The sequence below is a fragment of the Cynocephalus volans genome, chromosome X, assembly GCF_027409185.1.
Source record: "Cynocephalus volans isolate mCynVol1 chromosome X, mCynVol1.pri, whole genome shotgun sequence".
Classification (NCBI taxonomy): Eukaryota; Metazoa; Chordata; class Mammalia; order Dermoptera; family Cynocephalidae; genus Cynocephalus; species Cynocephalus volans.
This window is the reverse complement of record NC_084478.1, coordinates 164,617,075-164,633,307: the sequence shown is the minus strand read 5'-3', so window position 1 is coordinate 164,633,307 and position 16,233 is coordinate 164,617,075.

Below are 16,233 nucleotides of genomic sequence, written 5' to 3'. Positions count from 1 at the left end.
GAGTCCATATCAATTGGTGCCCACCCAAATGAGTCAAACTCTAGAGGAAATAGAGACTACCTCCCAAAATACTCATTTTAAAGGGTTATCCATTTTAAACAAGTCCTAGCTATGCATCTGTATTGGAAAATATGTGTGTGTATTAATTATAACATTTATAATAAGGAAGGTAATCATACCTTGCAAATTCTAGACTCTTTAATTCAAAAGCTTCAAGGAAGTTTACAAGCATCAATTACTTCTTTCAACTCCCCTGTGAGGCAGGTATGTTCGGTATATCCATTTATTTAGTATTCTACAAACTCTATTTATTTTGGTTTTAAAATTTATCTGGCTAAAATGTATCTCATGTGTATATGATAATACTTTGCACATATATAAGACTTTTTTTCAAAGGTCTTAGCATACTTAAGAGGTTATCTTCACGAAAGCCTTTGGGGTAGATAGGAGGAGGCACTATTACTCTGAACTCCTAGATGAGACAACAGAAAAGCAGAACTTGAGTTACACTGGCACACAGCAACTCAGTGAAAAGCCAAAGTCCACTTTCTCCTTCCAGAGAACGGGTTGGGCAAGAACCAACTTCCTTCCAATGAACCCAGTTTAAGAACCACATTCTCTATAAGCAAAATTCTGACCTGAGTATCAGCCATTACTTTCCTGTTTGTGGCAAGAACTTAGCTGGGGAAAATTGAATTTTTCTCATTATAAAACACAATGTCAGAAAAAAAAATTAATTAATTATTAATTAGTTAATTAATTCCTATTCAACAGTTATTTGTTGAGCTCCTACTATATGTACTAGGAATTGTAGGAAATATCAAGATGGGTTGTATATGGTTTCCTGCTCTCAAGGAGCTTCTCAAATACTACTGAAAGAAGGGAATCTTTTTGGTAGGATATACTTTATGTCAGTAGGTGAGGCCCAGCCCCCCCACAAGCTTCCTCCAGATCCTTTTCACTTCAAGTAAAAAAAAAAAAAATCAGCCGAACATGACCCTTTTTCAGGCCCTGGCTTTAATGAACAGGATTGCAAGATTCTTTATAACGCTTTAGACGAGTCACAATCTCCTTGCCTTGGTTTACATGCCATCTTAAAAGGGAATAACAATCTTCGAGGGCATTTTGTGGAAATGGATTCATAATTACCAAACACTTTGAATATTATAAGTGTTATATATTATTGCATTTCCTTGGTCAGAAATTGTACATTACCTAAATCCCTATGGAATTTCTTATCCTTTAGAATGCATTGAATACCTTTAGAGTGATTTGAAATGAATTGTATATTTGACTGTCATCAGTTTCTTGACAGAATAGTTATTCTTCATTAATATCCAAGATAAAACATAAATATTTCTGTCCTTTATCTATATGCTAAGTTAAAAATTTGTTTGTATTGTGTTAGAACCATAAAACTGGATGACACCTTAGAAATGAATTCCAACCCCTCTCATTTTACAAATGAGGAAATTGAGGTCCAAGGAGGGAAGAGAATTTGTCAAGGGTCAAATGGTAAGTCAGTAGTAGCACCGGTACTAAAACCAGGTTTCTCGATTCTCTCCAAGTTCCATGCTTTTTCCACTGCACCATTTAACCATGAAGCTTAAAGAAAAATAAAATAAAATTTTATCAGAATAAACACTTTTCTGATATTTTGCACACACATACGCATACCATAAATGTGTTCTTTTCCTTCTTCCATTCTCAGCTCCATCCCTTCATGTCAGCAGATGGCCTGGCTTCCTTTTTCACAAGGGAAAGAGAAGCAAGCAGTGAGGGTGCCCTCAAGCTCACATCCACCCCACACATCTGCACGAATACACATTATTACCTTTTACACACTTGCCTCTTCCTGTCCAAGAGGAGCAATTCCCTCTGCATTCATCCCATAAGACCTTGCTTCCCCTCAACCTATAAAATTGCTAAAGTCTCACTCATGTAATTTTGAAAAACCTTCCCTTACTCTTAATTCCCCCTTTCAGCTTCAACTTTAAATATTCAACTACTTGCTGGTCTATATCTAAATGTCCCACAGGCACCACAAATTCAACTCATCCATAACTTAACTCATCATGTCCATCCTCAAACTTGCTTGGTCTCCAGTGGCACCACCTGACTGCTCAAGTTAGAAACTTGGAATTATCTTTGATTTCTTCCTCCCCCTCATGCCCCTATCCATCTACTCAGCTTTAATGAGATCTTGTCCTTCTACTTTGTAGGAGGCATATGGCTTTCTACTCAAATTGTGATCTGCAGACCTACCACTTGGGTGTCACCTGGGAGCTTGTTTGAAATGCAGAACCACAGGCCCCATCCCAAACCTATTGAATCAGAATCTGCATTTTAACAGGTGTTTTTACACAGAGTGAAGTTTTGCAAGCAGTGTTTTAGGCTGTATTTGTGAAGTACGGAACTGCCTCCACCTTTAACCAGCCTTATCTGGTAGTCTGGAATTCATTTTCCAGCCACACTAGATTTCCATCTGGTTCTCTAATTCCTCAGGCCCCCACCCTCTAAGGCCTGTGCTGTTCTGGAGCCCTGGAATGCTCTTGCCCTTTCTTTGCCTGGATGACTCCTATTCATCTTTCTGACATCAGCTCAAATATTATGCTTTCCCTGATTTCCTGGCCAGGGGTCAACAAACTTCTTATAAAGAGCCAGACATTAAATATTTTCAGGGTTCCTGGCTTTGTGATCTTTGCTGCAATGATTCAACTCTGCCATTGCAGTACAAAGGCAACCTTAATAGATACAAATGGGTGTGGCTGTGTTTCAATAAAACTTTATTGGCAAAAACAGGTCACAGGCTAAATACTGGCCCCCAGGCCAAAGTTCGCAAATGCCTGTCTAGACTCGAACAGGGACCACTGATGTATGATTTCACAGCACTGTGTATCTTTCCTTCAGAGCATTCATCAGAGTTTGCAATTATTCATTCTTTAGAGTAACTTTGGGGTCATTGGTACATCCAAAGCATTTAAAGCTATGGGGCCACATGAGATCATGTAGGAGGTTGACATAAATAGAAGAGAGGACAGGGCCAAGGACAAAGCCCAGGGGTACTCTGATATTTAAAGCTCAGGAGGATGAGGAGAAACCAGCAACAAAGACTGAGAAGTTAATGGCCAAGAAGGTAAGAGTAAAACCCAGAGTGTGGTGCACTGAAAGCTAAGTGAAGAACATGTTGAAGGATCAGGAGACTAAGTCTGCCAAATGCTGCTGCTTGATTAGTGCTATGGGTTAAATTTGTCTCCCCAAAATTCATGTATTGGAAACTTGACCCCCATTATAACAGTGTTAAGAGGGTGGGAAATCCAATTATGATATTTGAAAGGCAGGGCTTTTATGAGGTGATTAACTTGCAAAGACTGTGCCCTCCTGAATGGATTGATCCATTCATGGAATAATGAGTTATCATGGGTATGGTTCTGATGGCTTTAAAAGGAGATCAAGTGAGGAGTTTAGCTCTCTTGCTCAGCCCATTGCCATGTGACACCTTGGTCACCACAGGACCCTGTAGAGAGTCCCCACCCAGAAGAAGACTGTCACCAGATGTGTTTCCTGGACCTTGGACTTCCCAGCCTCCAAAACTGTAAAAAATAAATCTCATTTCTTTATAAATTACCCAGTTTCAGGTATTCCATTATAAGCAATAGAAATGGACTAGTCAATTAGGACCGAGCAACTACTATTGGATTGGACACCAAGAAGTCATTGGTAGCCCTGGCAAATGTAGTTTTAGGGAATGAAAGCCTGACTGCAATGGGTTCAATGGAGAATGGGAGGAGTGGAAATGGAGAGAACAAGTATAGACAACTCTCTGGTGGAGTTTTGATTTAAAGGGAAGCAGAGCCATGGGGCTGTAGCTCGAGGAGGATTCAGGGTCAAGGGGAGGTTTGTAACAATGAGAGCTATTATAACGTGTTTTCATGATGATTAGAAAAATCTAGTATGTTAGAAAAATTCATAAGGAAGGAGAGTGAGGAATGAATTGCAGGAGAGAAGTCCATGAATAGGTAAGAGGCATGGTCAAGGGCACCATTGGAAGGGCTGGCCTGGGCAAGAAAACAACCATTTAAATCAGTGCAATGGTTAATTTTATATGTCAACATGGCTGGACCACATTACTCAGATATTTGGTCAAACATTATCCTGGATATTTTTGTGATGGTATTTTTGGATGAAATTAATATTTCAATCAGTAGACTTAGAGTAAAAAAGACCCCCCTCCATAATGTGGGTAGGCCTCATGAAATTAGTTAAAGGCCTTAAAAAAAATACAGATATCCCCCAAGGAAGAGGGAATTATGCCTCCAAACTGCCTTTGGATTCCAGCTGCAACATTAACTCCTCCCTGGGTTTCTAGCCTGCTAGCCTGCCCTGCAGATTTTGGAATTGCCAGCACCAACAATTGTGTGAGCTAATTTCTTAAAATCTATCTACCTACCTACCTACCTATCCATCCATCATCTATGTATGTACACACAGACACATCCTGTTGGTTCTGTTTCTCTGGATAACCCTAGCTAATACATTCAGAATAATGGGCAAGAAGACTGGGCACATGGTTCAGGTGTAGGTAGTTGGTGAGATGTGGTTGTGGAAGCTTGCAGAAGTTCTCTTTGGATTGCTTCACTGTTCTTGGTAAAGTGAAAAGTAAGCAATCAGTTGAGAGTGAGAACAAGGCAAGGAGTGTTGAGTGACTGTGGAGACAGCATGTGGGAAAAGTCACTGGAGAGAGTAGGAGATGAATAAACCAGGGGAATATATTGGAGCAGGAGTTGTACCTCTTGCAGGTACAACTAGATCCTCATTGTCAACCTAGATTCTCATTGATGTTCATGTCTCATCATACCTCCTGTACCTAAGGTCTTCTGCTGCAGTACTAATGTCTGATGTGTCTCTAATGCTTGGTTACATGCTTTATCCTCGTAGGTGCTGAGTAAATAATTTTTTAACAAACAAAGGAATCCATGAATGCATGTGAGATTTTGGTGAGAGCAATAGTGAGGAGTGTTGGCAGCCCCCAAAGCCCACCCATCGCTATACCCAGTTCTCTCCCCATGCTGGGTAGTGAAAAAGACCACTTTTTAAGTTTTTTCTCTTGATAAACCATTTGTACCTGAGGTTCCTGCAGTGACACTGCTTTGAATTGAATGTCCCCTCTAAAACTCATGTTGAAATTTAATTGTCGTTGTGACAGTATGAGGTGGGACCATTAACAGGTGATTAGACCAAGGGGGCTCTGCCTTCATTAACAGATTAATGTCATCACAAGCATGGGTTTGTTATAAAAGCAAATTCAGCCCCCTCTTGCCCTTCTGCCTTCTGCCATTGGATGATGCTGCACAAAGACCCTTGCCAGAAACTAGTGGATGCTCTTAAACTTTCCAGCCTCCAGAATCATGAGGCCCCCTAACAGACACAGCATCACCTGAGAACCTGTTAGAAATGTGAATAGGCCCAGCCCTCGGCTTATTGAATGAGAAGAGCTGGGAGTGGGGCCCAAAAATCTGTACTTTCCAGGGGATTCTGACTCATGCTCAAGTTGAGGAACTCCTGGTCCATAGTAAGTCTGACTTAACTGATTTGGTCTTACAGGATTAGGTCTGACACAATAAATCTCTGTCAACAGGAACTCATTGCCCAGTTGAATAAAGGAAAGCCTTGACTGTCCTTGAGTCATGGACCTAGTCATGGACCAATATTCAAAGACAATATTGGTCAGTTTTATTTTAACTGTCTTATCAACATCTTCTGTCCCTAGAAATATTTGCTTGACCTACAGGAGCCACACTAATTATAGCCACTTATAGGAACCATTTAATATTTTGGCCCAATTACCACAAAAATCACTAGACATGTCTCATTTTAACTTTGTAACAAGTTTTATTTGATTATAATACTAATTTTTCTTGTAAGCATGATCAATTTTTACAGTTTATCATTAATGTGACAGGGCCATCTGCTCTGAACTTAAAAGAATTAGATAGGCCCTGTGAAAATATTGACCCAATCAGCCTGAACACAGGAAGACAGCAATCACTAGCTTCCTGGGCTCACATGCAAATAGATTTTAGTTTAAGTAAACATTAAAACCCATGCTTATAAAACCAATGGTGATATTCACATTATGAAAAGACATATAACTTTACAAAAACTTGTTCTGCAATAACAATCATATGATGTTAATGCAAAGCTTCAGTATTTATGTATGTTGGTGTGTGTAATTTGCACACTGATTTTCAATAGTACATTTATTACATAAATGGGGGCACAACTGCAACAGACTCGGGCTCTTGTTGAGAATGAATTGGGAAGTCAAGAGCACCATTTGGATTCCAGATTATTCTGAGGTAGCCTGTCACAGATCCAGTCTGTTCCTAGAGACTTCCCACTGATGCCAAGGACAGCTTCCTTTATGAAATCTAGAAACCCTGACAAGTTGTGAATTATAGCACAGTAACTCATGCCTTGTGGGTGATTCTTGGGAGCGCTGAAACCTAAGTGACATCTACACAAGTAGGTGAGAATCAATTGCTAGCGGTTCGGGGGGGTGGGGAGGGAAGAAACTTATTACGATTCTGTGCTCAATTCCGAAATGCTATTTTAAAGAAATATTTATATTGTTAATGAAGACAAGAGCTATATAAATCTTGTGCACTGAATTATCACGTAATGAAGCCATTGCTCAGAATTCTGATGAACCCACCAGGTCAGTCAATTCCTCCTGACAACGTTATAATGATAAATAGTCTATGAAGTGTTCCATCTGGCAACGGCCTTCCTCATTTATAGTGTCTTACACAATAAAAGGGTAAATCCCTTGTCTTGCATGTGAACTTGATACTCAATTATGTGGTCAGCCCAAGCCCTCTTGTCAATGCCTTTTTGCCTGAGCAGCCTTCTTCCTGCATGCCAGTTCAGGACTCAAGTACAAGCAGACCCGGTAGACCTTACTCTAAAGAGGCCTGTTCTGGGGAGTCTTCTTAGATTAATCCTCTCTGGTTCCCCGCTTTGAGCTCCCCGCTCTCAGCTGTCATGTATTCTCATTGGACTGCATTTTTTGGCACTTAATGCTGCTTTGTGAAATAAAAAAAAAAAAAAAAAAAAGAGAGAGATGGAAAAGAGATTATACAAAGATGGGAATTCGACATAGGAAGGAAGGAATCCGAATTACTGTCACTGCCAGAAGTTTAAAGATTCCAAATGATTCTTCCACCTCAGTAGTTCTTAACTTTACTAAGTAGTTCTTAACCTTAGTAAGGACACTCTCTAAGACTTTGATGAAAGTTAGAGCTTCTCTCCCAAGAAATATGCTCCTATATACATACACACAAAATTTTGCATCCAATTTCAGGGAGTTTATGAACCTCACATGATGCATCCATAGGCGCCAGGTCAAAAGTCACCAGTAATCACCACCGCCTCCCCAATCATAAAACACAGTCACACTATCTGTTATTCACGCGACACTGATTTGAGAATCATTTTATTAAAATGTCTGATGTATCTGATAGCTGGTTAATTTCCTAGGTTCTGCCTGGGACCTCCCTCTGTTCCCAGTCCCTCTAGGTAGGCTCACATACTCCCCAGGCTTTAACTGCCCTATCAGTGGCTAACCATTCTCTGTCCCTTTTGTGAAACTCATGAAAGTTACAAAATCTCTATCCATAAACATGCACATACGCATATATCACCTCAATGTGCCCCCTGACCTTCTGCGCACTCACATGCCACGTGGTCCATCCGTGGATTCAAGATAAAAACCTCCAGCTTAGAGTAAAGCATATCTCCTTGCATAAAGTGGATTCAGGCATCTGACATTTTAACTTGGGCCTTAAATCTATTCCAGTTATTCATAGAAACAAAGTCTGAGTTTTCAAAGAGATATATAATCCAGTTTCAGATCTTCCTGGCTTCTAACTTTTTTATAGAAATCCTGATCAAGCTCCCAATGTTTAAAATGCAGGTGACTCACATGCAGCTCTGCAAAGCCCAGTCTGGTTTTCCCAGACCCTGCCACAGCTCTTTAGGACACTGTGAGTGAGCAGTCATGCAGGCTGTGGCCCATTCTGCTCAACTGAGGACTAAATCAACTTGTTTCATTACCCTACTAAACCCCAAGTCTTTTATTTTGCTGCTCCTTCAAGATAATAAGATCCAGCAAAGCCTAGTCATGAGAAAGATCTACTGCCTGTAATGAATTTTAATTTTGCAAGCAGCTCCATCTCATATCAATAGCTAAACATAATATTACTGATTTGCCCTTACCTTGTTTGTCTACAAATTTGATGCATTTCTCCTCTCAATAATAAATATTCATAAACTAAGCTAAATGGGTTTTAGAAATGCAGCCCCTTCATGTGTGAAGCAGAATGCTAAAATTGAAAGTGCATGAGCTTTGGAGTCAAGAGAAAAATTATCTAACTCACGACTCTGCCATTTTCTAGCTGAGTGTCTTACATTAAATTATTTAAGCTTTCTGAGCCTCAGTTTTATGATCTGTAAAATGGGGTTAATGCCATTCTGTGACTTGAACGATAGCAGTAATGTGCCGCTCTGTGACTTTTCTCATCTGTCAGTGGAGCTAATACCACCTGCTCAGTTTGTTCAACAGGATTAAATTGACTTTAATAATCAGAGGGAAAAGAAAAAAATCTAAAGAATGGCAGCAGGGTAGAGGGAAGAGAAAGAAAAGGATGGGGAGCAAGAAAAAAGAATTCAAAAGAAAGCAGTTCATGTTGGCAGTGTCCCTGCTGAGCCCTCCATGAGAGCAACAGGCAGAGAGGAAGCCAGACAATGAGAGAAACTACAAGACCTTTTCCACATTAGGAGAAAAGGAAAGAGAGCAGGAAGAGTCCTCCAAGGGAAGATTTGGCATGAGGATCTGCTTCAAAAGCTGCACAGAGATTGTGTGCAAGAGACCCTGATTACTAATCCAATTGGCATGAACCCTAGGGACATATTTGTTGTAATTAAATTCCCAGAAAGTAAAGGAGTTTGATATAAGCTTCAGATGAGCAGAAAAATGGAATTCATTTTAGAGGGTGCACGAGGAGAAAAGGCAGCAGGAAGGGTTTGGAAAAATTCTGTATAGTAGGTTCAGGGAACATCTTTTTTTCTTGAGGAATCAAATCATAGGTGTAGGAGAGGTTTCTACCTGAAGAAGACCAGATTGAGACATATGAAGACAGTAACATTCTGATTTGAGGTCTGGACTGTAAAATCTAGTGTGGGAAGGAGAGTTTGGTTCAGTTCAGTTGAAGGACATTTTTGCCTTGATCAATTACTATGCCCCAGGCCTTGGGCTACATGTGATGGAAAGTTTCAACCATTTGACAAACTTCCACTGTATATCCACTAGATACCAGAGTGTGCAGTCTAGAATGTACTAAACATTGTACACTACAAACTCATTTAGTCTTCCAGTGACCCATAGGGCACTCTTATTACCCCCATTTTACTCAGATGGGCAAAACGTAAGGTCCCAGATCCATATCCTTGTCTGCATGGCTGACCCTAGCACTGTGCTCTTCGCTCATACCAGGCTGTCCACGCTCAGCTGCTCTTCATGTGGGAGTAGCGAGATGCCACAGCTGACACAGGGAGGGCCACAGACATTGCAAATGTGGGAAAGGAGCAGTGAGTTGAGGGACATAATGAATAATCTGTATTTCAGCTTGCAGTATACAAGGAAGAAAGAACAAAAGCAGAGAAAGAAGGCAGGGAGGAATAAGAGAGGCCAGGAAAAGGAAGACAGGGTGGGGAATGGAAGGCTAAACCTTTCCTCATTCAGAAGCGATGGCCTGTCAGGTTCCACAGGAGGGTGGCGGGATGGAGGGGGAGCAGGTTGTGGATGGCAGCCTCCAAAAAGCCAATGGAGAACAAGACAAGAGAGAAAAGGTAGGGCAGAGCCAGCAGACATGGGCCCAGTTTAAGAGAAGTGCAAAGAGAAGCGTGGAAGTATGAGGGAGGTCACAGGAGACCCAGAAGGACTAATTCAAATCATACCAACGGGAGAAAGCACATCTTGGAACAGGTAATACAAATAATATAAGAACACAGGAAGCTCAAGACACAGCCTGTGGGGCTCTGAGAGCAAAGAAACAGGATGTAATTTTAGTACAAGAAACAAGGCTGAATACAAAGAAGGGCATGTATTATGCATGAAAGGACATGGCTTTCAGGCTTTTCACAGTGGTCAACGGGGGAGGACATCAGACAGGAGAGGAAGTTTGCTCAGCTCACATCATGTAGAATATTTGAAGCCTGAGCTGGAACATGTATGTAGAGAGAAGGGCTGAAAAATGTACCTTCCATACTCACATGTGTGCACAATGCGTGGCATTCTTTATTGTTGTAACAAAGTGGTTCTTGACTGGAGCAATTTTTCCCCCCCAGGTGACAGATTGTCATGGGGGGGAAGGCATGGATCTAGTCATGGCATGGCATCTAGTGGGTAGAAGGCATGGATGCTGCTAAATGTCTTGTGATGCCCATGTCAACCCCCCACAACCAAGGATTATCTGACCCAGAGTGTCAGTGATGGTCAAAAAACCCTGATAAGTGTTCTCATCTCCGTCTGAAGTCTCTATTCCAATAGATGTGTGGTGGTGAGAGGTACCTTCAAATCGAATAATTATTGGACACACAGTCTCTGTGCATCGAAAATAATCTCTTCTGTGTTAACTTAGTCTCTTTGGGTAAATGCTCAGTGTTCCAGAATTTTATTACCCACCCTCGTCTCCTTCTTCCCAGGAGAGTGACAGACATTGGCATGGGGATTTTTATGTGGGTCCTCACCAGCTGGTACAGTAACGTTCCCAGATAGCCCCACCTCATCATTGGGCACCTTCCTAGTATCCAATAATGAGGGGCAGGGCTAATGAAATGTAGTCTCTTCTGTCAGGCCAGTCCAGGCACAGTGCTGTTCTTCACCCTGCTGACTTGGTCCCGCCTCAGCCCATAACTGCTCCTCAGGCCCTCCAAGTCTCAGTCACAATCTGGCCCCGGGATTAGGCTCTCCACCTGCAGTCTTTGCCAGAGGGTCACCTTGCTCCTCACTGCAGTGGCCTCATGACAGGCCTTCTGGCTCTCAGCATTCAGCTGCCTTCCATGTCCTCTAGTGGGAGCGTGTGGAAACTTCTGGATCCTTCTGTGCCAGGTGGGAGCTAAGAGAGAAGTAGCAGTCCTTTCTTGCATCCATTTTTATTCTGCTAGGATCATTCTTTGTTAGTGAGGGGCTCTCTGATAGGTGGTCTCCCAGAGTCCCAAAGAGTGAAGGTGGCTTAAGTCTACTCTGTTGTCAGTTTTCTCCTAAAACCTGGTTGGAGCATTTTTGTTAAACCCCTACTCCCCTCACAGATTCCCCACCTATTAATTGGGAGTGGGTGGGGAAGGTGGATCCATGGCATCTGGCTCCTTGCTCATCCCTCTTTCTTTCACTCTCTCTCCCTCCCACTTCTCAGAATATTCCGTGTTTGTTCCTGAAGATTTGACCTTTCACTTGCACCATATCCTGAGTTTTCACCATCTGTGCCTAATAGAGTCCCAGTTGTCTAGGCTTGCCTCTTTCTTTCTTTCTTTCTTTCTTTCTTTCTTTCTTTCTTTCTTTCTTTCTTTCTTTCTTTCTTTCTTTCTTTCTTTCTTTCTTTCTTTCTTTCTTTCTTTCTTTTTTACAGCTTTATTGAGACATAGTTCACATACCATAAAATTCACCCCTTTAAAGTGTATAAATCAGTGGGTTTTGTTCAGAATATTCAGAGTTGTGCAATTAACACCACTATCTAATTTTAGAAGATTTTCACCACACCAAAAAAAAAAAAATCCCCACATCCATTAGCAGTCAGTCTCTATCCCCTCCTCCCCACAACCCTTGGTAACCACCAATCTATTTTCTGTCTCCATAGATTTGCTTATTCTGTACATTTCATATACATGGAATCATACAATATGTGGACTTTCATGTCTGCCTTCTTTCCCTTTGCATAATATTTTCAAAGATCATTCTCATTGTAGCATGTACTAAAACTTCATTCTTATTTATGGCTGAATAATATTTCATTGTATAAATAATTTTGCTTATTCATTTACCAGATGATGGACATTTGGGTTGTTTTCATTTTTTGTTATTATGAACAGTGCTCTATGAACATTCACGAACAAGTTTTTGTATGGATATATTTTCCCTTATCTTGGGTATATACCTAAAAGTTGCCTTGCTGAGCCACATGTTAACGCTATGGTTAACTGTTTGAGGAACTGTGAGACTGCTTCCCAACGTGGCTGCACTATTTTACATTCCCACCAGCAATGTAGCTGTAATTCTGCATCCTTGCCAGCACTTGGATTGTCAGTTTTTTATCACAGTCATACTAGTGGGTGTGACAGTCTTGCATTTTGATATATAAAAGAAATTTTGAAATTTACAGGTTCTTAAAAACATATAATTTTATGATTAAAGCCCAATAGAGACTACTTTTTTAAAGCTGTGTTGGTTACAGCACAGTGTTGATAATACCAGGGTCAAGGGTTCAGATCCCCATGCCAGTCAGAAGCCCCAGGAGAAAAAAAGGAAAAAAATAAAAAAGTAAAGAAAAGCTGTATCTACCCTTCCTTAAAGCATCAAAATTTGCTCATTTAATGGCAGAGAGTAAAGAGGGTGTCCTGGGGCATTACAATTTAAGAAAAATAAAACATATACTGGTTGGGTATTTTAAAAAAATGTTTCAACACACACATCCACACACACATGGATGTGAGAATGGAAAAGTTCAACAATGGGAATGGATAGGACCATATGAATCCCAGAACGTACATGAAAGGGAAAATATATCAAGGTTACTTAATCGAAGAGTGATGGAGAGACTCAATATCAACTGCATCATTGTAAAAAAGATGACAATATTGGAAGCAGCAAAAATAAGTCAAATATTTAGAACTGGCCTAGAAGAATGCTGAAATGAATGCAATTTTCCAATAGCCTCTGAGAAAAAAAGTTACAAAAAAGAAATCATTTGGCAGAATCGCTAGGAAGTAAACACTAGAAGAATAGGTGCTGTGTAATCAAAGAAAAATATATTAACTTTTCTGATTTTGTTACGGTAATAACTAAGATTAATTTATCAAAAGACAGAACATTTGACATGGATATAGAAAGGATATATACATTCCTATTAGAAGACAGCAAAATTTAAATTACAGCAACTGAGAAGATCAAAGAAAAGAAATTTCTCTGCCTTCTAAGATGTCAGGGAGTTCTGGAGCCTGCTTGAGGAGAAGAAATTGTCAAGGTGTCAAGAGAGATGATTTCAAGAAAAAGTCTCAGTGTTGAACTCTATAAAACTATATTATGGGGGAATTGGCCTGTCTAAGGAGACTGGCAGCCTGCTGTGGTGAAAAGAAAAGCAGCATTTGCATCAGGAAAGGTTTAAAATCTGTGTTTGTAAGCCCAGTCAAGGGGTTCACCCTCCTGAAGTCTCAATATGATCATCTGTAAAGTGGGGATAATAATATTTTCCCTATGGAGTTGTTGGGTGATCAAATGCCATAACATCTGTACAGTTTCCAGCACGGCAGGCATTCAGTGTGTGATAGCTCTTAGTATTATCATTGGGAATAACTACAGTGCTTTTAAAAGAGAGATAAGGGATATTAGGAAACTGGATACCACCTGCATTATTTAATGTGAACTACATAAAGTTAGTGGCAAACTTATACCCAAGACAGGCAAGACTAGCAGTGGGCCTTACACAGAAGTAACTGATAGACTTAGACATGAGATACGACAGAAAATGTTCATGAAAGGAGGTAGAATGGATATTTATTATGGATGAACAAAGAAAAATCCATTTGATTCCCAGCAAGTTGGCTTTCTCTTCGGGCCAGGGTGTGGGGGTTTATAACAGGTACCCTGTGATTCCATGTGGGCACTTTGCGATGCCCTACATAGCTCCCTCCCCAACTCCTCTGCAGCCATGCTGGCCTCCTTGCTGTTCCTCACACATCCCAAGGCTGCTCCCACCTCAGTGCTGCTGCACCTGCTGCTCTCTCCACCTGGGACTCTTCCCCAGGCTGTCTGCATGACACTTCCTTCAGGCCTTTCTTTCAACAGCACCTTCTTAGTGATGCTTTCCCTGGCCATCCCATTCAAAGTGTCTTGCCCTGCTTTGTCATCTTCATTGCACTTTCCACCATCTGTTGGTATTCTGCCTAATGTCAGTTTCACCAGAGAAACGTTTTTATCTCTGTTGTTCACTGTTGTACATTCAGTGCCCTGAACACATAGTAAGAACTGGCACATAGTAAGAGCTTAAAAAATGTTTCTTGAAAGAATGATTTTATTTGATGTCAATGCAATCACATGCTCAGGATCAACGGCTAGAGAAGTTAAAATAAAGAAGGTGGGGAAGGAAAATGGATGCGAAGCGAGGAGTGAAGCAAAGCCTCCCACAGAGCCCCTTCCTCTGTGTGTTGCCTGTAGAGCCACTGATAAGGGCTACAGATCAGTGGAGATAAAAAAAAAAAAAAAGGAGCAGTTGATTACAGCTGTGTGAGACCAAACCATGATGTCTGATCCATGTTCAAGGTTGCTTTTACTTTAGTTGATTCTTAAAGCAGTGGATCAGCAGTCTGAAAGAGCAAATACAGCGTGAGCTTGGCTTCCCAGGCTTCCCCTTCATCTCTCAAAAGCATGCCCTGAGTTCTGTAGTGTTGGCAGCTCATGTGGAAGAGAGATCCACAGGCTGAAGATGTTGGGAATATTGGATTTGCTGTCTTTCACATCCTTAGTGTGTGGACTGAATATTTGTACCACTCCCCCCTCCCCAAATTCATATGTTGAAGCTCTACTCACCCAATGTGGTGGTATTTAGAGGTGGGGCCTTCTGGAGGTAATTGGGTTAGATGAGGTTATTAGGCTGGGGCCCCCATGATAGAGTTAGTGCTCTTATAAGAGACACCAGAATGCTTGCATTCTCTCTCTCTCTCTCTCACTCTCACTCTCTTTCTTTCTCTCTCTCCCCCTGCCTCCCCTCTGCCATGAGCAGACAAAGTAGAAGGCAGTTGTCTAAGGAAGAGGCAGAGGGCCCTCACCAGAACCTGATCATGCTGGCACCCTGCTCTCGGACTTCCAGCCTCCCAAACTGTGAGAAATAAATGTATATTGTTTAAGCCACTCAGGCTGTAATATTTTGTCATGGAAGCCAGAGCAGACTAGGACATTTAGTATTCAGCACCCAGGAACAACCTACATGTTATACTATTCAGGAAGCCTCATCATCTGAGTCCAGTATCTGTGCTTTTTTAAAACTTGAAACACTTACTTTACTGAATTTGCTGGGGCTATCTCTACTTTTCTGTGCTTCTACTAAAGGGCTTAGAAGTTTTCCATTTTGATCCACATTGGGGTTTCCTTTGGTCGGGCCCAGTATGGCCAATCACACCAGTCACATCTGATACAGCTGACATATTATATCACATAGGCAAGAGCAGCAGATAAAAGGCAGCATGGATTAAAAATATCTAAACAATGGGTTTAAGAAGCTGGAGCCCAAATTGGTGAAAAAAAGCATAAAGCTATAAGCATGGGGGCTCAAGACACAAAGGTAAAAGAGGGGCATCAGAGTTTTTGACAATTGTTTAAAGAGAAAGATAATGCTAAAAGAAATTGGTCCATGGGAATAAAGGCATTGGAAAAGAAAGGGACCATTTGGAGGATTTGGGAGCTTGATATTAGGAAATTATAGAACTGATAAAGAACATTCTGGTGCCCTATTCATTGCATGGCTCAAAATATGTAGGCCTGCTGAGGGTGGGGTGGGGGGCTGTTGGCATGGCCCTCTGTATTTATAGTAAGAAGGTAGCTTGCCACCAGAGAAGGAAGGGCTGAACATGATCCATACAGAAGTCTGTGATAGTTTCATGTTTTAGGACTTCAAGGTTAAGAACGCAGAAGAAAGTGATGGGAAGCCAGCTCTAACCCACCAGTCCATGGAGCAACACAGGCTCAGAACATGCCATACAAGAGCCTTTCAGCCAAGTTTACATGAGGAAATTTAAGAAACAAGTTAATGGTCATAAATAGAGCTTAAAGGGTCCTATTCAACAGAGTGAAGGGATGAGGATCAAGAATGAAAAATTACAATTTCAGAGATGAAACAAAAGGTGAGCACCTGACTGTTTGACTTACATCGTAGAAAAGTGGTAGGAAGTAGAAAAACAGGGAGT